A 25,169-nucleotide genomic window follows, 5' to 3' on the forward strand; every position below is an offset into this window, starting at 1 on the left:
AATTATAGCTTGGATAAGAAAACAAATCCCACAATTTGTTGCTTACAAAAAATATTTTAAAAACAAAGATAGACACAAAATAAAAATGAGGGACTGGGAAAAAATTTCAACATGCATTGTGAATCAAAAAAAAAAAAAGTTGCCTTTATGCTATCAGATGATATAAAAAGGGATAAACAAGGAAACTATGTTATGGTGAAACAAACCTTAAGTAATATTACTTAAATGCTCCAAATACCTTAGGATCCAAATTCATAAAGGAAAAATTAACAGAGCTATAAAAAGATACAGTAACAATAGTAATAGGAAATTTCAGTGTCCCTCTCTCTGTTTTGGGTTGGTGAACAAAAGGAAAAATATAAAATTAAATTACTGAAGAAACTAAAGCTAAAAGACATTTATCATCTTCTAAATGGTATTATTAAAATATATAGCTATTTCTCAGCACTACATAAAACTGTTACAAAATTCAACCATATATTATGGCACAGAGATATAGCAAACATTTTTTTAAAGACAGAAATAGATTTCTAGACCATAATGCAGTGAAAATACTAATCTGTTCAAGAATCACAGATAAAAGATCCCCAGTTGGAGGTTTAATAATAAAATCCCTTTAAAAAAAGAATGAGAACAAAGTGTGGAAATATTATGTAAAAGAAAATGATGATGAAAAACACCAAAATTTCTGAAATGAAGCTAAAGCAATAATTGAAGGGGGGGAATCATATCCCTACAAAAACACAATAACAAAATAGAAAAAGAGGATGAAGGAACTGAATTGTCATTCAAAAAATTAGCCAACACATATACAACCATAAAATAAGCACAAAAAAGAATAATAAAACCCCAAAAAAATTAAATAATTTAATAATAATAAAAATAATAAATATTAATAATAAATATAAATATATTATAATTATATATATAATATAAATAAATATAAATAAATTAAAAATAAATATATTATAATTATATATTTATATATATAATTATAATATAAATAAAAATAAATATAAAAATAAATTTAAAAAATAAAAAATAAATAAAAAAATAAAAATAATTTTAAAAAATAATTATTAAAAATAAAAAAAATAAAAATAAATTTTAAAAAATGGAACACCCTTCCCCAATAATCCACACTTAAGGAAAAAAAGAAGTATTCAAATGACAAAACTAAAATATGGTTCTTTTAAAAGACTAATACTATTAGTGTATCTTTAGTCAATTTGATTTAATAGGTGGAAAATTAAATCAGTAAAATAGTAAATGAGCAAGTTGAAATCACAGCAGAATCAGAATTATTAGGGATATATTTGTCTCACAAAAGGATTCTGGTAAGTTATTTTCTTTCATAATGTTTGAGAATTTTTTGGTGGTATATGTGTTAATATCCATAAAAGTTTGATTGAATTCTACTGTGAAACAATTGCTTTATAGCTACTTCTATTTCTTCTTTTGAGACTGATTTCTTTAGAATATCTATTTGGTAGTCTGTTAATATGAATATTTTATATTTTAAAAAATAGTTCTATTTAAAAAACATATTTTGTCCTATATTTTATTGTATATAACTATATATAAAGAATTCTAATCACTAAATACCTAAATCATTCATTTTGACCAAATAATCCTGATGTGCTGGCATGGTTCAACAATAGGAAAACAATCAACCTAATTAATGATATTAAAAATAAATATTCTCTTAATAGATGTGGAAAAAGCCATTGCAAAGCACAATACTCATTTATTCTATTAAAAACACCTTATATATAATATCAACAGTGATATTTTAATGTGGTCAAAAGTAATTAAAACCAAAAGCAAGCATCAAGTATAATATAGCTTCACCAGAACTTTTCCAGTAAATACTGGAGTAAAACAAGAATGCACACTCTCCCATCTATTATTTGATGCAGTTCTGTAAGAGTAAAAATAGCAGTAAGGACAAAAAAAAGAAATTAAAGGCAGAAAATCATGTACCAGAGACTTTTAAAATGTTTTTTTAGGAGTAAAGGTCATAAAATGAAAGAGAAACTTTAAAAAATCTTGACATAGTTGTAGAAACTTTTGTATCTCATACTTGAACTTTTGCTTAACATTCTTTCTTTTGTTATGCTTTTATTCTGAGCCTTAAAAATCATCAAATCAGTTGGGCTTTTTGCTTTTCTTTTTGCCATTGTTCAGAAATATTTTTTGGTCTGAAATATGGTTCTTTGACATTTCTATTTACCCCATTACTACCATCTAAGACAAAGCAAATTAAATAGTACCTATAATTCACATAACAGTTTTTGTAATTTAAATAACAATAATGACCCTTAAGGTTTTTTCCTCTTCCCTAGGATGTTCACAAAAACATTATCATCATAGTCATCACTATCATCACCATTATTACTGGCACATAGAGTGCTTTAAATTTTGCAGAATCCTTTTATAAATTACCACATTTGAGTCCTTACAACAAACCATGGTATAGCTATTATCTCCTCTTTATACATGAACATATTAAGGCTGATTTGGGTTATTTAATGGTTTCATGATCACACAATGTTCTAAAATGTGGTATACTTAAATTGATGTAGTTTGATAAAATGCAATGAGTGAGTATCATAGTACGGGCAGAAAATTACTCCTCAGAATTAAAAGGCTTTTTATTTTATTTTATTTTATTTTATTTTAATTTTCAGCTCAAATTCTCTTTTCTTGCACCTCCCCTACCCTATTTGTATGTATTGAAAAACAAAACCTATTACAAACCCAACCAAACAAAATTCTTAACATTAAATGTCAGTATGTGTTTGTATATGTACACATATGTGCCTCAAATAAATCAATGATCTTTCTATGGTGGAGGTATCCATGTGTCATCATGAGTTCTCTGGAAGTGTGGTTGATTACTGTATTAATCAGAGATTTTAAGAATTCTAAAGTTGTTTGTCTTTACAGTATTGTTGCTATTATATGAATTGTTTTCCTAATACTTTTCACCTCTGTACCATTTTTTGCATCTGTTTATATAAGTTATTAAGTTTCTTTGAAATCATTTACCTCCATCATTTCTGACAGCACAACAGTATTTCATCACATTAATATATGATAACTTCTTCATCCATTCCCCACCTTATACACACCTCTTTGGTTTCTAATTCTTTGCCATGACAAAAAAAGATCTACTATAAATATTTTTATGCTTAGGGGTCCTTTTCTTTTTTCATTGCTTTCCTTTTAATCCAGACCTAGTAGTGAATTTCTGGATCACAGGGTATTTATTCACTGTAAAGTAGTTTTGGGGGAATAGTTTCAAATTGCTTTTCAGAGTGACTGGACTAGTTGACAATTGCACAAAAAACAGATGTACCTATTTTCTAGCATTTATCATTTTCCTTTTTTTTTTTCCTTGGGTACTTTGCCAGTTAGATGAAATGAGATGGCATCTCAAAATTGTTTTAATCAGTTTCTCTAATTAGTGATTTAGAGAATTTGTTCATATGGCTTCTTGATAATGTGTTTCATCCTCTGAAAATTGCCTATTCATATATTTTGACCATCTGTTGAGGAGTATTCTTATTCATATAAATTTGAATAAGTTCATTATATGTCTTAGAAATATATATTTTAGAACCTTTATCAGAGAAACTTGGAAGGGAGTAAGATGTAAATAGACTAGAGAAATGGGAGGGAGAGAGGTTATAAAAGCCTTTGAATGTCAGAAGATTCTGTATTTGATCCTGGAAACCATAGAAGTTTATTGAGGAGAGAGGTAACGTAGTTGGATCAGTACTTTCATAGGGAAGTGGAGAATAGAATGTAGTGTGGAAAGATTTAAGCCGGGCAGATTTAGTAGCAGGCTATGAAATATTACAAGCATAAGTGGATGAGGGTCTCAGAGTGGCAGCAGTATCAGATCTCCATCTCTTATATTCAGGAGATGTTGCAAAGGTAAAATCAACAGGTCTTAGTAAAAGACCTGGGGTGCAGGAAGAAAGTAAAGAGTTGAGGATAACACTTAAGTTACCAATTTTACAGACTGGTATTGCTTTCAACAGTGATGGGAATATAGCTATATATTCCATGTAACATTCTATATAAGAGGAAAATTATGAGGAAAAAGAGAGTTTTGGGAAAAGATAATTCAGTTTGGGGCATATTGAAATTAAGATGTCTACTAAACTTCCAGTTTGAGATGTCTAAAAAAATGAAGTAAGAGATTCGAGGTCAGCAAAGAAGTTTCAGCAAGACAGAAATATTTGGAACTCATCAACTGCCTATTAGACACCTCAAACTAGAAATCCATTAGCAATCTTAAACTCAACATCTCTCCACTTTCCACATTTTCCTACTGTTATCAAGAATACCACCCTTCTCTCAGTCCCCAGGCACACAGCCTAGATGTTATCCTGGACTCTTCTCTCTCTCTCTCTCTCTCTCTCTCTCTCTCTCTCTCTCTCTCTCTCTCTCTCCATATATATATATATATATATAATATATATATATATATATATATATATATATATATATATATCACTTAATGCCTGGATTGTTGCAATAGCCTACTGCTGGGTCTGCCTGACTCAAGTCTCTCTCCACTCCAGTCCATCCTCTATTCAGCCACCAAAGTGATTTTTCTAACATGCAGGTCTGACCATGTTATTCCCCACTACTCCGTAAACTTCAGTGGTTTCCTCTTGCCTGTAAAATCAAATACAAAGTCCTTTCATTAGTATTCAGATCCCTTCATAACCTGACCCCTCCTACCTTTTAAGTCTTCTTGTACCTTACTCTCAACCATGTGCTTTTCAATCCTGTGATACTGACCTCCTGACTTTTCTGCAAACAAGACCCTCCATCTTTTGGCTCTTCTCATTGTCGCCATGCATGGAATGTTCTCCTTTCTTATCTCTGCCTCCTGAATTCCCTAGCTTCCTGCGAGTTTGAGCTAAAATCACACCTATCATAGAAATCCTTTTGCAATTTCTCTTAATTTTACTGCCCTTTCTCTGTTGATTATTTTCCATTTATCATGTATATAGTTTGTATATAAATAATTGTTTTGTATATTGTCTTCCCCCAGATTTTGAGGTCCCTGAGGTCAGGAGCTAAATTTTCTTTTCTTTTCTTTTTTTAGTCCCAGTGTTTAATTAAATATCTGACACAGTTGGGCTTAATAAATGTTTATTGACTGACTGAACATCAGAGACAGTGTAGGCTACAGGTTCATATTAGAATTGTTACAATAGTCGCTGGGGTTGGAAAGTAGATCCAGTGTTAATTTGGGTATTTGGGTGGTAACACAATGCTATTCTGGGCACAGAACCACATAGATTCCCAGATAAGGAGAAGGGAACTATTCCTAACACAAATAGCTCTCAACTTGTCAAAATTATGCTCTTCCATCTCAAGGTAAGAGATTTTCCCCCTTCTCATGAACAGCTACATCACTATGTATCCATCTTAACTGCATCAAATCCTTATCAAGTATTTACCCTCTCAGAAGTCATGTCTGTGACAAATATGTGGTATTCTGGAAAGAGGAAGGGCTTTTTTATCCAGTGACTTTTTATAATTAGTCTCTAGGATGATTTACCTGATGAGAATGGTTTATTTAGGGGCATAGTTCTGGCTGATCTGCCTTGACCTTTCTTATATTCCTTTCTTATATTACCTCAGCCTCAAGGTTCTTGCCCCATTAGAAGGCTCCATACACCCTAGAGATGTTGCTAATCCCTTCACAATTGATAAACTGCTTTTTCTTTGAGATTGTTCTAGAAACTCTTTCCTATATAGTGCTTGTGTGATCATGGGATGCTATTGTTGGGAATTATTAACTTTCTATTAGCATAGAGGAGGTATAACTGTTGCCCTATAATAACTATGGTTATGAATGTGTCTGGTAGGAAGAAAATATTTTTTTTTTTAAATAACTTTTTATTGATAGAACTCATGCCAGGGTAATTTTTTACAACATTACCCCTTGCATTCACTTCTGTTCCGATTTTTCCCCTCCCTCCCTCCACCCCCTCCCCAAGATGGCAAGCAATCCTTTACATGTTGAATAGGTAACAATATATCCTGGATACAATATACATGTGCAGAACCGAACAGTTTTCTTGTTGCACAGGGAGAATTGAATTCAGAAGGTATAAATAATCTGGGAAGAAAAACAAAAATGCAAGCAGTTTATATTCATCTCCCAGTGTTCTTTCTTTGGGTGTAGCTGCTTCTGCCCATCTTTGATCAATTGAAACTGAATTAGCTCTCTTTCTCGAAGAGGTCCACTTCCATCAGAATACATCCTCAAACAGTATCATTGTTGAGGTATATGATGATCTCCTGGTTTTGCTCATTTCACTTAGCATCAGTTCATATAAGTCTCGCCAGTCCTCTCTGTATTCATCCCGCTAGTCAATTCTTACAGAACAATAATATTCCATAACGTTCATATACCACAATTTACTCAACCATTCTACAACTGATGGGCATCCATTCATTTTCCAGCTTCTAGCCACTACAACCAGGGCTGCCACAAACAAGTTGGCACATACAGGTCCCTTTCCCTTCTTTAGTATCTCTTTGGGGTATAAGCCCAGTAGAAACACTGCTGGATCAAAGGGTATGCACAGTTTGATAACTTTTTGAGCATAGTTCCAAATTGCTCTCCAGAATGGCTGGATGTGTTCACAATTCCACTAACAATGTATCAGTGTCCCTCTTTTCCCACATCCCCTCCAACATTCCACATTATCTTTCCCTGTCACTCTAGCCAATCTGACAGGTGTGTAGTGGTATCTCAGAGTTGTCTTAATTTGCATTTCTCTGATTAATAATGATTTGGAGCATATTTTCATATGTCTATAAATAGTTTCAATTTCTTCGTCTGAGAATTGTCTGTTCATATCCTTTGACCATTTATCAATTGGAAAATGGTTTGATTTCTTATAAATTAGAGTCAATTCTCTATATATTTTGGAAATGAGGCCTTTATCAGAACCTTTGATTGTAAAAATGTTTCCCCAGTTTATTGTTTCCCTTCTAATCTTGTCTGCATTTGTTTTGTTTGTACAAAAACTTTTCAATTTGATATAATCAAAATTTTCTATTTTGTGGTCAATAGTGATCTCTAGTTCTTCTTTGGTCATAAATTCTTCCCTCTTCCACAGGTCTGAGAGGTAAACTATCCTATGCTCTTCCAATTTATTTATATTCTCATTCTTTATGCCTAGGTCATGAACCCATTTTGACCCTATCTTGGTGTACGGTGTTAAGTGTGGGTCAATGCCTAGTTTCTGCCATACTAATTTCCAATTTTCCCAGCAATTTTTGTCAAATAGTTCATTCTTATCCCAGAAACTGGAGTCTTTGGGTTTGTCAAACACTATATTATTAAAGTTATTGGCTGTTTTGTCCTTTGAACCTTACCTATTCCATTGATCAACTAGTCTATTTCTTAGCCAATACCAGATGGTTTTAGTAACTGCTGCTTTATAATATAATTTTAGATCTGGTACAGCTAGGCCACCTTCATTTGATTTTTTTCATTAATTCCCTTGAAATTCTTGACCTTTTGTTTTTCCATATGAACTTTGTTGTTATTTTTTCTAGTTCATCAAAGTAGTTTTTTGGGAGTCTGATTGGTATAGCGCTAAATAAATAGATTAATTTAGGTAGTATTGTCATCTTTATTATATTTGCTCGCCCAATCCAAGAGCATTTAATATTTTTCCAGTTGGTTAAATCAGACTTAATTTGTGTGGAAAGTGTTTTGTAGTTTTGCTCATAAAGTTTCTGATTTTCCCTTGGCAGATATCCTAAATTCCTAAATATTTTATACAATCAGTAGTTACTTTAAATGGAATTTCTTTTTGTAACTCTAACTGTTGGGTTTTGTTAGTGATATATAAGGATGTTGATGACTTATATGGGTTTATTTCGTGTCCTGCGGAAGAAAATCTTTTAATTGATTTGGTGGTCAATCTGAGTCACAAGAGAAAGATAAGGGAGGGTCCTTATTTAGCCACTATGGAAGAAAATAGAGATTTCTAAGGAGGCTAAAGTTTTGTCTTCTGTTTTTTTTCATTGTGAATCATGTTTTCCAACATTTTTTTCACTGTTTTCCTTTATGATTATTTTTAATGAAGTTCCCAAGTATTACAGTGAATATGATTTAATTCAGAGAGAATGAGTTTTTTGCAAACTTTCTCTGCTTTCTCATATTATGCAGATTTTAGCCCATAAACTATAAGTATTTTTATGGTGATACTTTTGCTTATAATCTTCATTAGTATATTATACTATGAGGTGACTAAGTGTCCCATGAAATTATTTCTTGTTGTTTTTGAGATGATAAAACCAATTCTGCCAACTTTTTGACCCCAAAAAAAGATTCGTGATCCATTTTTCCAGTTAACTTGAAACTTCTTATATTTTCTAATTTATTACAAGAATGCCAATTTTTTGTGTGATTTAATTTTTCTGTATACAAAGGCAATAACATATTTTAATGCCCATTATATATTATAGAATTTGTTCAGCATGCATCAAAAGGCACAAACATACAGGTAGTAAATAAGGGACTCAGGAATCAGTATTAGATCCTCTGATTCCAAATTCAACTATTTTTTTCCTATTGTATTATATCAATCTTATATATAGGTGTAAAGGAGAATGGTGAAATATTTTAGAAAATACAGCATAGGATCAAGATAACAAAGAAACCAAAGGTTTGTAGATTCTAAAAAATCTTCATGCCTATATATCATGGATATCTTCGTTGGTGATTTTTCCCCCTAATCTGACCTTGAATCAGGCTTCCAGATAACTTTGCTGTCATTTTTTTCCATGATGCTACTTAACCTCTATCAATCAGTTATCATTTTCATCTTTCCCCAACACAACCTTGGACTTTATCTCTGGCTTTGATAGGTAAGTTTTTGGCATGGTTTTTTTTTTTTTTTGTTTGTTTGTTTGTTTGTTTTGTTTTTCCCCTAGACGAAGGCCTTGAAGCCACTTTCTGGCCATGTCCAAATGATATTTATCACCAAAACACTTTATACCTTCTTTTTGTATGATGTATTTCTCCATCTGAGTGCAAATTCCTCAAGAATTTAGCCCAGTACTTGGCATGTGGAAAATGCTTATAAATGCTCTTTCTGTCCATCCATTCATCTATATCTGTCCATCTATCAATAATTGTCTATCTATTGTATAATAACACCCAGATGTTGAGTTTTGAAGCATTAAATAACATCACAAAAATAAAATTGATGGTAGAAGTTATTACCAAATTGAAATGATTTGGGGGGAGATGTATTCTGGGAAGATTATGGAGTAAATTAGAAATTTCCAGACTCTTCAGATTTATTCTAGAGATTAAAATTTGCCACATCATGAATATAGAGCAGCAGAAATAAAGGGGTAAACCATTTGTCCTTCTAAGACAACTTGAGAGGACCTCAGAAAAGACAGGACCTCCAAAGGTGAAGTTTGACCTAAGTGAAGTACAGACCAGGCCAACCCCACTGAATCAAAAAATGGCAGGTTCTGTCAGGAAGTAGACTCACCTCTGTCCTCAGCATCTCTGTCAGAAAGCAGGCCAGGCCGCAAGAAATTTTGTCTCAATTTTCATGTCAGCCATGATCTCAAGAAATTTTACCTTACATACTTTTGCCTCAGGACCTCAGAAACTTTCACCTCACAATCTTTCACCTAAGGAGCAGCACTTGACTGAGTGGAAAAGGAGTGAAGGACCCTCACTGTTCCCAGAAGTCAGCCTTGGAAGTGATGAAGATGGCTGTGGGCAAAGGAGGAGCATATACATGCCTGGTGGTTTTGATATCAGTACCACAGGGAGCAAGAACATTTTGGGGACAATGCGATAGGGGGGCTCTAACTATGGCATAAAGGAGAAGAAGAGTTCCTGAAGTTGAGCATCAGAAAATAACTATAAGGAAGACTTGAGGCTTAGGACAATAATCCACAACTGAGAATTAAAACTTGATTATAATAATAAGCTACTAAAAATAAAACAAAAGAAAAATAAATAAGCAAAGGAAAAAGAACCTGACCGTAGATAGCTACTGTAGTGTAAAAAAGATTTTTTTTTTAAACAAGTCACATCTACCCCAAAGAGCAACATCAAATGGTCACAAACCCAAAAGGAACTCTTAGAAAAACTTAAAAATGAATTCAGAAGTCAAATAAGAGAGAATGAAAAAATATTAGGAAAAAATAAAAACAATTCAAGAAATTCATGAAAAGAAAATTAACTAATTAGAAAAAGAGGTTCAGAATTTTTAAATTTTATTTATTTATATCTTGGTGAAGGAATTGAGGTTAAGTAACTTGCCCAAGGTCAACACAGCCAGCAAATGTTAATTGCCTGATGCTGGATTTGAACTTAGATCCTCCTGACTGCAGTGCTGGTGCTCTATCCAGTGTGCCATCTAATTGTTTCTGAGGTTCAAAATTTTAATGAAAAAAATAACTCCTTGAAAACTAGAATTAGGTAAGTAGAATTGAATGATATGTTATAAGACACCAAGAATTAATAAAACTAGAAAAACTATACGAGAATCTGAAACATCTCATTAGAAAAACAACTGATTTGGAGGACAAATCAAGGAGAGATAAAAATTGTCAGATTACTTCAAAGTTATGATCAAGAAAAAGAGTACATACAAAATTCCAGGAAATTTTTAAGGAAAATCGTCTTGAAGTTCTAGAAGAAAAGGGTAAAGTAGAAACAAGGGGGGAAATCTACCATTTATTACCTAAAAGAGGAGGAAAACTTAAAGGAATGCCATAGTCAAGTTTCAAAACTCCCAGATTAATATTTTAGAAAATAATGCAAGCAATAAGAAAAAAAATAATTTAAATACTACAGAAATACTGTCAGGATTTTACAAGAGTAGCAGCTTCTACACCAAAAGACCATAAATCTTGGAATTTTATAAATCAAAGAACAAAGGAGCTGGGGTTGTATCCAAGAATTAATTACCCAACAAACTTGAGTATAATCCTAAATGGGAAAAAAATGGATATTCAATGAACTGAAAGATGAAATTATTTGTAATAACAAAAGAAACCCAGAATTTAATGGAAAATTCTATGTAAAAGATTCAAAAGAAATATAAAGAAAACACTAAAAACTAATTATAAAGCACTCATTGAGTTCAAATTGTTTACTTATTTTTATATGAAAATGTTATCAGTATGTTTAAAACTGTCATCATAACTAAAGTAGTTTGAAAGAAAGATTGGGACTGAGTTATATATAATGGAGTAATATTAAAGGTAAAAAGGAGCAGTTAGGTATGAAAGGAAGAACTGATGCAGAGGAAGTAGATCAGGGTGGAAGGTTGGTAATGTTGGAACTTAAAGTAAATGATATCATTGAATTGTAAGATCAAAATCATTCATAGATGAAAGGAAGGTATAATGAAAATTAAAATAGATCCAGTCTGGCCTACTGAAATGAACTGTTTATTCTGAAAAAATAGGAAGGAGACCTCCATATTGAATTTTTCTATTTCCTATGGAAATTCTACTGAGAAAAAAGTTAACATTACAAAAAGCTTAAAAGAATCCAGAATCTGCCTCAGCCAGAAAATATTTGATTTCCACATCAAATATATATCATATTCAAGGAATATAATGCTAAGTTAGAAAGAAAATAAATTCATTTACAAAATTTTATGAAGTAATATATTAAAGATTATTTTATAAAAATCCTCTTATGAAAAAAAATTAAGTATGGAAGATAAATGAATTTGCACAAAATTTAGTGTGAGCCAATTAAATCAATATATCCTGAAAGCATGTATGATAGCAAATAGATAAAAAATATAAAGATCTGCCTAAATTTCTATATTGATTTTTACACCAGTGATAACTGAGGTACCACAGAGGAGAATTTAAATTCATTCCTGATAGGAAAAAACAGTAAAGAAAAAAGAGAATGTGGGTTAAACTAAATTTATCATGCTGGAGGTGATACAAATGTGAAGGTACTGTAGGATCAGTTCTCAAGATGTCTGAAATAACAAATGCATGGCCTGAGGTTACTAGGAATGAAAGGATGCCAATTTGCAAAGAACATAGTTACCTTAGAGAGGAGGTGTGTGTATGTGTGTGCAAAGTTAAATACATATATGAAGTAGTTCGATGCAAGATTGTTTCTGCTTTATGCAGACAAGTGCTTAAAGGAAGAAAAGGACTTGAAGACTTGGAAGGTAAAGAGGGAGTGAATTCTGAGAATAAGGGGAATGGCCCTTGAAAATCATGAAAATGAATGATAGAGCATCATGTGTGAGGAATTTAGCTGAATTACAAATACAGGAAGAGAAATAAGAGCCATGAGCTTAAAAAGATAAGTTGAAACATTTTGTAAAATAAACTTCAAAAACTAACCAGAGAGGTTTATATTTTATCCTAGAAGCAATTGGAAGATTTTAGAATTAATTAAGGGAAACACATGGTCAAATCTGTGACTTAAGAAAAATTACTTTAACAACTGTGGAGGATAGATTCCCTTAGTCATGGAAGCAAATTAGGAGGCTACTGTAGTTATCTAGGCAAGAGGTGATGAAGAATGAACTAAGTAGCTTTGAGAATAGAGAAGAATCAAATAAAAGATTCTGTGAATATAGAAACAGTAAGATATGGGAACTGATAATGGAATGAGGGAAAGTGAAAAGTCATGATGAGATTACAAAGCTAAACTATTGGAAGGACAGTGCTTTCAACAGAAATAAAATTTCTAAGAGGGCAAGATTTAGAGAGATTATTTCAAATAGGGTGTGCAAGGAGGCAATTATACAAACAAGGAAGCTGAAAGGAGAGAATAATACACACAGACACACACACACACACACACACACACACACACACACACACAGAGTCACTCATTTTCCACTAAGCTGCTCTCATGGATCTCATCATGATCTTCAAAAACTCATCCAAATTCTGAAATTCATATCTCCTCAATGCCCCTGTCCTTGTAGATTCCTCCATTCCTCTGATTGGACTCAGAGAGGAGGGGCATAGGAGAGCTCCTCCCAGGTTGTCCATTTTAGGAAGTATCTATGACAGCCATCTCATTATTTTTCACCAGATTGAAGGACTTCATTATATCCCCACTGGGTACTTTCTTTTCCCCGTTTATACCTCCTTTTATATACTGCCTTGTTCCATTAGATTTTTAACACAGTGTCTAGTACATAGTAGGTGCTTGATAAATTTTTATTGCCTAATACATAATAAAGTACAGAAATACATTTCATTCAATAAAGAAACAGAGAGGAAAAGGAGGATTTAGAGATGGAAGTAACTAAGAATCTACAAAAATAGTGCTATTTTTAAGGTTGTAAAGAGTGCAAATCTAATAGGGTACCCATCAATTGAAAAATGATCATGTTATGTTATATAGATATGATAGAATACTGTTGTGCTATAAGAAATTATGAAAGGGATAATTTTAGAGAAATCTATTTTGTGGGAGAAATATCTTTTTTGAATTCCTATGATAGGTAAATTCTACAGAAATTCATTTACAACAATGCAGAAATATAGAGATAAGAAAAACCAAAATTTTATTAAATCCGAACGATCATGGGGATTCTAGTAAGGCCTCTTATAGAGAAAATTACATCAGAGTGAGAGAGAACTTATTCTTTTCTTCTATATTCCTCTTAGACCATACAAGTTAAAGAAAAGACATTCATACTCCTATGTTTCCCTCAATGTCACAAAAGCTGAACAAGACTTAATAAACAGACTTCCTAAGTCAAATTGTAGATTAAATTATATTTAGATTGTTCAAAAATAGGCTGATTGAGGGAGAAGACTTACTTGTTACCAAGTAGTCAGGTATTAAGATTCTTTCTCTGACTTACATGAACTGATGCTGAGTGAAAGGAACAGGACCAAGAGATCATTATATACTTCAACAATACTGTATGATGATCAATACTGAAGGGCATGGCTCTCTTTAACAATGAGATGAACCAAACCAGTTCCATTTGTTCAATAATGAATAGAATCAGCTACACCCAGTGAAAGAACTCTGGGAATTGAGTGTGAACCACTACATAGCATTTCCAATCCCTCTATTTATGTTCGCTTGCATTTTTGATTTCCTTCACAGGTTAATTGTACATTATTTCAAAGAACAATTCTTCATGTACAGCAAAATAACTGTATGGATATGTATACATATATTGTATTTAACATATACTTTAACATTTTTAACATATATTGGTCTACTTGCCATCTGGGGGAGGGAGTGGGGGGAAGGAAGGGAAAAATTGGAACAAAAGGTTTTGCAATTGTCAATGCATTACCCATGCATATATCTTGTAAATAAAAAGCAATGATAAATAAATAAAGCCGAGGGGTTACTACAAAAAAAAAAAAAAAAAAAAGACTCTTTCTCTGGTTTCTTATCTAAGGAATGTTTTATGGGTTTAATTTAATTTTCATATACAGTGGGGCAGATTTTAGTCAGATAGGCTTAACATTAACAGAATACGGGCTTTCAGTTTCCAAAAAATTACAAGCAGCATGTTCTTGAATCCCAAATAATAAAAATTAAGACAAATTTAAAAAATCTAAAATTCCCATTATATGTGAAAAGACTTCTTTCTGTTGACACAGAGTGAAATAAACAGCCTGGAGAAGTGTTCATTAAATAACAATATAGTAGCAACAAACAGCTTTGCAGGTCTCCAGAACTAGCTCTGAAAATAATTGTATGAAAAAGCCTGAAGCTTGGAACAATGCCTTTCCACCCTCAGATGAGCAGAGTCCAATTTTAACATCAAGTTCAAAATCAAGATATAAACTAGAAAAGGGTAAACAACAACAACAAAAAAAAAACCCTTTATCATCGAAAGGTACTACAGTGGTAGGAAAGATCATGACATAAACTCAAAAGATGCAATAATATAAAAATACTACAAACAAAGCCTCAAAGAAAAAATTTAATTGGATCTAACAAGACTTCCTGGAAGAATTAAAGTCATGAGTGGTAGAGGAAAACTTGAGAAAAGTAATGAGTGATGTAAGAAAATTATGAAAAGAGAATTAACAGCTTGGTGAAAAAGGCACAAAAAATACTGAAGAAACTTAAAACCTTAAAAAACAAAATTGGCCTGATGGGTTAAAAAGACAAAGATAATTCCTTTAAAATTAGAATAAGCAAGTTGAAGCTAATGGCTCTATGAGAAATTAAAAAAAAAAAACAATAAAACAAGTCAAAGAATGAAAAAATTGAAGAAAATGTGAAATATCTCATTGGAAAAACAATTTACCTGGAAAATGAATCACAAAATAATTTAAGAATGATTAGACAGCCTGAAAGCTATAATCAAATAAAGAGCCTGGGTATCATATTTCAACAAATAAGCAAAGAAAACTGCCCTGATATCCTAGAACCAGAGGGGAAAATAGAAATTGAAAAAATCTACTACTCCAAGAGATCCCCAAATTATGGCTCCCAGGAACAGTATAACCACAATCTAGAGTTTCTAGATCAAAGAAAAAAATATATTAAGTAGCCAGAAAAATAATTCAAATATTGTGGAGCCACAATTAAGATCACACAAGATTTAGCAGTTTCTGCATTTAGGAGCAGAGGCCTTATAAAATGATATTCCAGAAGGCAAGAAAGCTAGGGTTATAACTACCAAGCAAAATTGAATCAACTCAAGAGAAAAAAAAATTAGGTAAGTACTGAAATAGATGACTTTCAAGCATTCCAGAACTGAATAAAAAGTTTAACTTTCAAACACAAAACTCAAACAAGGCATAAGGTAAACATAAAAGAGAAATCCTAAGTGACTTAATATGGTTAATTTGTTTATATTCCTATATGCTGAGATGATACATATAACTCTTAAGACATTGTTATTAGGGCAATTAAAAAGAGCTTACTTAGAGTGAAGGGGGAAAAAGGAGGAGGAGGAGGAAGAAGAAGAAAGAGGGAAAGGGGAAAGGAGAAGCAGAGTGGAGAAAAAATTCTCACATAAAAAGCAAATGAGAGTTTTTACAGTGAAGGGTATAATAGGTGAAGGAAGAGTTCATAAGCAATCCTCTTTAGATCATTAGAATTTGTTCAAAGAGGTAGAATATTATATGTTTACTCAGTGACATATAGAAATCTAATTTATTATTGATGACTTGGAAAATTTTTTCATGGAGTTGCTTTAGTTTGCTAGTCTTTTTTAGAATTGGTTGTTCATATCCTTTCAGTAGGTTTCCATTGGAAAATGACTTTTGGTCTTAAGAATTTGTATTAGCTCTCTATCTGTTTTGGACATCAAGCTCTTTTTAGAGAATTTGGTTCAAATACTTTCCCCCAATAAATCAATTTCTTTCTTATCTAGTTCTGTTGATTTTGTTCATGGGTATTTGATCTTCATCATTACTTCCTCAAAATAAATTAAGTAGTGAAGTTTGGTAAATCAAAAGAAACAGTTACCCATGCAAAGATAGAGAACATAATAAAGGATATAAACACAAAGCTTTTATAAAGTGAAAAGGGATTACTGAGATATTTTTGTTCTCTAAAATTTTCTAAGGTGACTTTCACATTGTTTCTTTTCCTGGGGATTCCTTTCCCATAAAAAGTAGCTAATCCTATCAAGGTAGTTATTTTTCCTCTTTTTTTTCCAACAAAAGGCTTGATATCAATAACCAATATGATATAATAGAGGACTGGACTATTAGTCACTAAAACTGGAGTTTGATCTATGTTCTGCTACCTAATAAACTTTTTGACTTTGAGCTTCCTAAGCATCCTAAGGTTTAGATCTCAGCATCCCTTTAATATCTCAAATTCAATAATTCTATTTATGAATGAAAAATATTTAGTAAATTTAGTATGCAAAGTGCTAAGCTAAGTACATGGAATACAAATTGAAAAGCAAAGCAGTATTTATTCTCATAGTCACATTTTAATGAGGTAGAAACATATAAAAACTCAGGGTACTTAGTGCTTAGTGGCAAGGTAGATGGAAATGGATCTATTTTAATATATTTTTATTAATAAGATCATATTTCTAATATTGAAGCATCTGAATAAAAATATAATATTTGAAGCATAGGTGGTACTGCTTTACCCATATAGAACATCTGTGCCAACTGGTTATTTATTAACTGAGGTACAGGGATGGCAGACACCTTTTCAGATTCTCCTCAATGATGGCTTCAAGGACAGAAACAGTAAGACAAGTGGTATAAGGGATATTGCTATTCTCCTGGCTCTTGGGCTCTTTCTACTAGGATGTGGTGGAAGGAGATGATTTGATCTTGACATTTTCTCTTATCTTTTTCTTGGAGTGCTTTGCTGCTTGAAGTATCTGATTTAAGTGAACTGATTCTGATCATTATATATGATGGACTTTAAAGAAATATACTACTCTTCCCTCAAAAAACCCCCTTAAAAATAAATAACCTATAGGCACAAAACACTGCCCACAAATGTTTTGTTGTTGCTGCTGGCATTAAAGTAAAAGATATCACTTACTTTTCCTTCAAAGGGGAAGAATAACTCTTATGTATCATATTTTCATTCAAGGCCCAACTTCTCATAAAGGAGGAGCTTAATAAATATTTGTTATATTTGTATTTCTTGGCATGACACATTAGTTTCATTACTTTCATTTTAAAATACTGAATTTTCTCTTTGAGGTGATCTGATGCAGATTATACCTTGAAGCAAAGACCCAAATTGAATGACTTCCCACACTTATTGACACTAATTAACTAAAATGATAACATTTATCATGGATAAATAATTTAACTTCTCTGAGGTTGTTTCCTAAGTTTTCTTATTTGTGAAACAGAGATTGTTATATCTACAGTACCTACGTAAGGTTCTGAGGTTCAAATGAGAGCATACAGCTTTCTACAGTGTAGAGCTCTGGGTTCTCCAGGAGATGTCAGTGTCTTTTTATGGAATAGCGAAATCCAGCCTTTTCACTTAGGTTTTACACAATTTTTTTTTTTTTTTTTTTTTAAGCTAATTTCCCTCATGAGCTTCACTTGGCATACTCTCAAGTTACCCGCCAGTTCTCAACTTCTGTTATTTTATGATATGTTTTCATTCCATTTAGGGACTGTGATTTCAGCACTGTTGAAAAAAAAAGTCAATGCTCAGACATTGAATAACTAAGGAATTCATTAATTTCATTCCAAAACCAATACTTTGTTTGCTACCCCTTGATAATTAACTAAAAGTCCCTGATATCACATCTAACTGAATCATGAAATTTGTTGAGTACAATCCATAAAAGACCTGCCTCCACAAAGTTTTGTTTAAAAAACAACAAACAAAACAATTTGCAGCCTATTTCTAACTTTTCCATGCAACTCAAACTGCTCTCTTCAGGTTGCCAATGATTTTTTTTTTAACTTTTAAATCCTTTTAAGGCCTTTTCTCAGATCTTTTCCTTTCTGACCTGGCTTTAAATTTTGATACTGTTGATCACAGTCCCATCTAAGATATTTTTTCCTCCTTGCTTCTATAACATCCTGTTTCCTTTCTTATCTGACCTCAGTCTCCTTTCTTGGAATCTTAGTCTTTTCTTGTGCTCAAAGCAAGACGGTGTCCTCTAAGACTCTGTTTTGGATAATCTTGTTTTTTCTAATTACAGTCTGTCAGTTTCAAGTTTTAATAGCTTCAAAACCTTGTGTGTGTATGTATGAGAAAAAGGTACATGTGTGTATAAAACCTGTCTCAGTTAATGATAGTATGTCTTGCAATCCCTTTCTCATCCTACACATATCTTTTCTGTGGCTTTTTATACATTTTATCACTTTACATATACTATTTGCTTCTAGACTGAAAATTTTGATAGTGAAATGTCTATGGGACAGTCTTATTGGATGAAAAAATCCAAAATGATTTAATTAATATAAGAAGATCTCAAGGAAGGAAACCCCCTTTACCTATTCAGATCACTACTTTTTCTAAATACTGTTAGAAATTTGTCTGAAGGTACTGAGATGTTACATAACTCACTCAAATGTAACACATCTGCTATGTGCTAGAATTGAGGCTTGAACATCCTGATTTCTTTTTTTTTTTTTTTAATAATAACTTTTTATTTACAGAACCCATGCCAGGGTAATTTTTTTACAACATTATCCCTTGCACTCATTTCTGTTCCAATTTTCCTCCTCTCTCCCTCCACCTCCTCCCCTAGATGACAAGCAGTCCTATATATGTTAAATATGTCACAGAATATCCTTGATATAATATATGTGTGCAGAACTGAACAGTTCTCTTGTTGCACAGGGAGAATTGGATTCAGAAAGTATAAATAACCCGGGAAGAAAAACAAAAGTGCAAACAATTTACATTCATTTCCCAGTGTTCTTTCTTTGGGTGTAGCTGCTTCTGTCCATCCTTGATCAATTGAAACTGAATTAGCTCTCTTTATCGAAGAGATCCACTTCCATCAGAATACATCCTCAAACAGTATCATTGTTGAAGTATATAATGATCTCCTGGTTCTGTTCATTTCACTTAGCATCAATTCATGTAAGAATCTCCAAGCCTCTCTGTATTCATCCTGCTGGTCATTTCTTACAGAACAATAATATTCCATAACATTCATATACCACAATTTACCCAACCATTCTCCAATTGATGGGCATCCATTCAGTTTCCAGTTTCTAGCCACTACAAACAGGGCTGCCACAAACATTTTGGCACATATAGGTCCCTTTTCCTTCTTTAGTATCTCTTTGGGGTATAAGCCCAGTAGTAGCACTGCTGGAGCAAAGGGTAAGCACAGTTTGATAACTTTTGGGGCATAATTCCAGATTGCTCTCCAGAATGGTTGGATTCTGAACATCCTGATTTCAAGCCAGCACTATCTATGCACAACATCAGGCTGCCCCTCTGTAGAACTCCACATTTCAAATAATAGTTTTATTCTATCAAAATACTATAGTTTTCCCATAGTTGCCTTTTTGGATGAATATAAAGCCATCTTAGTAAGTACATTGCTTTTGATATTTATTTTTTAAAAGAATGATAATATGATATTTGTTCTAAGGTTGGTCTTGAGTCACATGGTAATCTATTGGCCAAAGATGTGGTTTTAGTCTTAACTTGCCATTTTATTTGATAAATAAAACCTAAATTCATGCAAAGTTGATTGATAGCAATAACTACCAATAACTTCCAATAGTTGACAGCTATTGCAGTTTAAAGATTATTGACACCATATTATTTATTACATCACGTGCTTAGCACATAAGCTTCAACTACATAAAAACCTTTCAAGTAACAGTTTAATTTCTCTGTACTTCCTTTTTAATAATCTGTAAAATAAAGTTTTATTTGGACATGGACTCATAGTCATAGCTATAAAAGGAAGTTATTTTAAAAGTTATCTAGTCCAATCCTTCATTTTACAGTTGTACATCCAAGGTTACACAAAAGGACAGGTAGCTTTTAAACTCAAGATGCTCTGATTCAAAAGCCACTATCTTTCCACTATATCACTAATGTGATACAGAGTTGATTTGATTTAAAGATTATTTGTAATATATAGAATCTAGGAATATGCTATTAGTATAGTTGACATAAGGAAAAGAAAAGTAAAATCTGTATTGAGTTGTGATTGCCTTTTCATACATATATAGAACTACCTTAAATCTTTTATGAGAGATTGATGAATATTTTTAATGATCTTAGAGAGAAACAGGAGTAGAAGAGAACCTAATCATATTGTATATTACCAAAGGGAATACAATTCTCATTAAAAAAAAAAAAAACCTTAATTGCATTTAGTCTAATGTAGTGGAAAAAAAGGTCTTCTCAAGCATTTACCCATTAATTTTATCATGGACAATTTACAGGAAAATTTTTTCTATATTTATACTCCTTTTTTACTCATTTCTGTGTTGTTTTTTTGTGGTATTGCATTATGCTATGATAAGACATTTGTTTTGGAATCAGAAGCATTAGACTTTTCTGCTGGATCGCCTATTAATTGTCTATATAAGTATAGGCAAATTGCTTCATTTTGGGGGTATTCATTCATGTAGAATGAAGGAGCTTAATCATTAACATCCCTTCCAGGTTTAAATACTGTAAACATATGTTTTCTTTATCTAACTGTTTATATATTCACTCTTCTCAATAAAATTACAAATTCTTAAATCTTCAAGGTTTTCTTCTGAACTCTTCACAAGATTTTGCATTACTTAATCCAAATTCATCTTAGAGGACATAGGCATGATTCCATTATGTTTTAATGATCAAAAAAGAAAAGTGGAAGGATCAGACAGAGAAATACACTGGGAAAGGGACAGGAAAATGGGGGAAAATACAGAAAGATAGAGTGCAAGGAGAAATTTGTACAATAAAGGGACCAGTGGAGGGGAAAGGGTAGCATTTAAACCTCACTCTCATTTGACCTGGTTAAAGGAGAGTAGAATACACAGGTTCAGAAATATTCTTACCCACTAAGGAAAAAATAGGGAGATCTGGGAAGATGGAGGAACAAGACAGAGAGTATATTAAGAGAAGTGATATTATAAAAGCCAATTTTGAGGGACAAAATAAAAAAAGAGAAGGAAAAAAATGTGAATAATACGCACTCACTCATAAAGCAAAAGATAGCAGAGTAGATTAGAAACCATGGTCCAACAATACATTATTTATAAGAAACATAACTGAAACAAAAAAATATATGTCAAATTAAAATAAGGATTCCAGTAAACTTTAGATGAAGTAGAAAAAAAAGCAGGGGTTGAAATCATGATCTGAGGCAAAGCAAAATGCAAACTAGGCTTAATTAAAGAAATTAAACAGGCAAATTATGTTTTGCTAAAAAGTTTGGTTCATTGAATAAATAGCAACACTAAACATATATATACCAAATGGCATAGCATCTAAATTCTTATTTTTAACTCAATTTTTATTACCATTAAAAGAGCTTATATATATATATTTAAACATGAAGGTCCTTTTCCTCTTTTTTTGGGAGGGAGGGGTAAAAGCATGGTAGCAATACTAGTGGATATGTACATACAAGGATATATTTAATAAACTATACAGTTTAATAGATTTTAGACATAGTTCCAAATTGCTTTTCAGAATGGGGAGACTCGTTCAAAGCTTCCTTATTGATAAATTTGATAGCTAATTTCTTCCATTCTTTTCTAATTAGCTTATGATGCCAACCCTAGTTTTGGATGATATCTGCACTTAAACATGGAATAGGGTCTATACAAACCTTATGAATCTCCAGAAATGGGATTGGTAAGAGAATCTTTTGTAGCAAGGCTAAGAAGAAATCCTCAAAGCTAACAGGAACTATATGATTCATCCTGATCAAAAATTAACTAAAAAATCAATATTTTACTGTTTTAAATATTTAAATTTTAAGTTGTTTTTACCATCATCTTGCCTGATCCTGCTTGAATTACTGCTAATAAAGTGTTTTCTAAAAATGACTTCCTTCTTGCTCTCTGAAGGTGAGAACAGGAAGGAAATGATGAAGTTAAAAAAAACATAGTCCAAATTAAAAGGGGATAGAAAGGTTTAGAGTGGATTTAAAGTATAATATCAAGAGGATACTTTCTAGTTGAGGAATGGGAATTTTTTTCACAGATTTCAAGTTGCTCCTAAATTAAAAAAAAAAAAAAAACAAGATGAAAAGAAGACACGTCAGCATACAGGATTATTTCATTTCTAGCCAACAAGCAGAAAGAACTGCTGCCAAGCAATTTCAAAATACCTTCCCCTTCCCCCCCCCCCCCCAAAGTAACAAAACACCCAAGCAGTGTTATTAGGTGAAGTCTTTTGTAAAGTAGTCACAAAGTCACTGCAGAATTTATTATAGCAAAGTAAAATCCAAGTCTGAGGAAAATGCTAAAATGGGACAAAAGGAAGTGTTTTCATTCTTACAGAAATCTAAGAAATGTGTCCCAGAGTATCTCAATAAAACATTTAATTTAAAATTATTGGTCCACGGATATAACAGTTTTCCAGGAAAGATGCATTCTTCTCAAATATTCAATAAAGCACAGCAAAAGCACTGAATAAAGTCAGGGCCAGATGAATTAGACTCTATTTATTAAGCTACCTTACCTTTGTGAGTAAATCAAAACTATTTTAATATAGCTGGTTTTTCCTTGTTCTGTTGTAGGGAATTTAAGATCCAAAGCATGTATCAAACAGCTTCTTCTCCCAATGTGATTTCTTTTAAATCTACTCAGTGTGAAAGGAATCACACCTGCCCTCACTCTTTTAACCTGGGATCTGAGTGGCTGCATCAAAACTTTTGGTTGAGATATAGTCTTTAACTTTGATTTCTATTTCTTGACTTTCACGGTGGCCATATGCAGCTTCCCTAAGGAATCTGGCATGCCACTAAAGATCATCCAGTTGACAAAGTTATAAGAAAACACAGTTTAAGAATTATCACTACATCAGCAAATAGCCAATTATTCTCAACAAATAATTTGTGGGGACTGATAAATCTTTATATTATCAGATTCATATATTCAGGAGATCTGATATATTGGGAAATTACACTGCATATAACAGTAATAATATCACATTGTTTTTCCTGATATACACTGTACCAGCAGTACACATAATGATAATAGTACATTGGATAAGGAAAATGAAGTGAATAATCTCAGAACCACTTATATCCCTCTTGTTCTCTTTCATTTTGATTATTAATGCATTCCACTTCTTTCTAAACTCTGAATCCAACTGAACATTGGAGAATTGTCTGTTTTCTGTCATATTGGTATACAGTACAAAAATTATGTATTGTTATAAATGAGTTACCATTAATCAGATGTCTCCAAAATTTGAAGTGTTTCTTATCTATCACTATTTCCAGGGGCTACTCTTTGATGGCTGTATCACTTGTTTCTTTGACTTAGAGTTTCAGTTCAGAGGGTGCCACTCGACTCCACAACTTTGGAAGGGACTGGACATTTCCTCCATCCTTTTTAACTTCATGAATAGATCTCTTCACCTCTCCTCCTGTGATTCTTTTCTCTTCCCACACAAAGATTTCATTTAATTTGCAAGTATTCTCATAGAGGCTATGAAAGTTATGCTTTCTACTGAAATGGCTCCAGGCTGTCTTTTCCAAGTAGATATTGCCATAGAAATGACTGATCAATTGGGCATGGCAAACCCTCAACATGGTAATATATCTATATTGGTTAGCTTTTTAGCAAGAACAGACCCTTATTCTGCCTAGAGTATCTTTCATTCTCCTTCTGAAACCAACTCAGAAATGGCTGTCCTTTAGAGTTTCCCTAATTCCCCAAGCCCAGACAACCCATCTTCAAGGTTGGCAAATTATATGGAACTCATACAGTAAAAATAAATATAGGAGAGAGACCTCTGCAGAGAGTAGAACATTCCTGCTAAGTGGATCTAACCTGTATGTCCCCCTCAGTTCACTCCTACAGAAAGGATTGTCACAGAAGGTATGCCATTTAAAAAGAAACCACTCATGAGGAACCTCTTTCCCAAATAATTGAGATCTCCAGAAAAGTTCCCAGGATCCCTCTTCAGTTTCAGCATTTTACTAACAAAGGTATTGAGTCGAAGTTTAGCTTCCTAGTGAAAAAAAATTCCTTCTCTATAAAACTTAGTCAAAAAGATAAACCAAGTAATGAAAGAAGAGAAGAGTGAAGATCCCAGGTAACCTTTCAGCTATTTAGCTGATTTAAATGTTTGTCTTCTACCAGAAGCTGCCCTACTCTAATTTGAGCTACTTCAGATTGATAATGGTACAGAAGTATGAATGAGCTCTCTTTACTACACTGTCTTCCATGTGAAGATGATCAGAATGGTTCTAAACATTCCCAGCCTACAAACCTATGTATTCATAAGAATAGTTAAAATATACAGATTGCAGTACCAAACCAACCAGTAGCATTTGTTAATGTTTTAACATTAACCTTAGCTACCTTACCCTGTATATTACTTTTGCTGGCTTTCCTGCGTGAACATTGTGATATTTCTCTACCTTACCTTTATTACAGGTATTATATATATCATAATCATAATATATATCATAAATATGAGTAGTTTCTAAAACATGAAGACTAGGTCACAGCAGTAAAATAATGCACTAGCTAGTGAAGAGACTTAATAAATACCTTTTTATTCATAT

The 25,169-nt window shown here is 32.5% G+C and overlaps 1 pseudogene; it reads right to left on the bottom strand.

The window, feature by feature from the left end:
• Positions 1 to 23,504: 23,504 nt before the first annotated feature.
• LOC127541455 (stAR-related lipid transfer protein 7, mitochondrial-like) lies at positions 23,505 to 24,409 on the bottom strand (annotated as a pseudogene).
• Between the last annotated feature and the right edge of the window lie 760 nt (positions 24,410 to 25,169).

This window comes from Antechinus flavipes, chromosome 6 (genome assembly GCF_016432865.1).
Source record: "Antechinus flavipes isolate AdamAnt ecotype Samford, QLD, Australia chromosome 6, AdamAnt_v2, whole genome shotgun sequence".
NCBI lineage: Eukaryota > Metazoa > Chordata > Mammalia > Dasyuromorphia > Dasyuridae > Antechinus > Antechinus flavipes.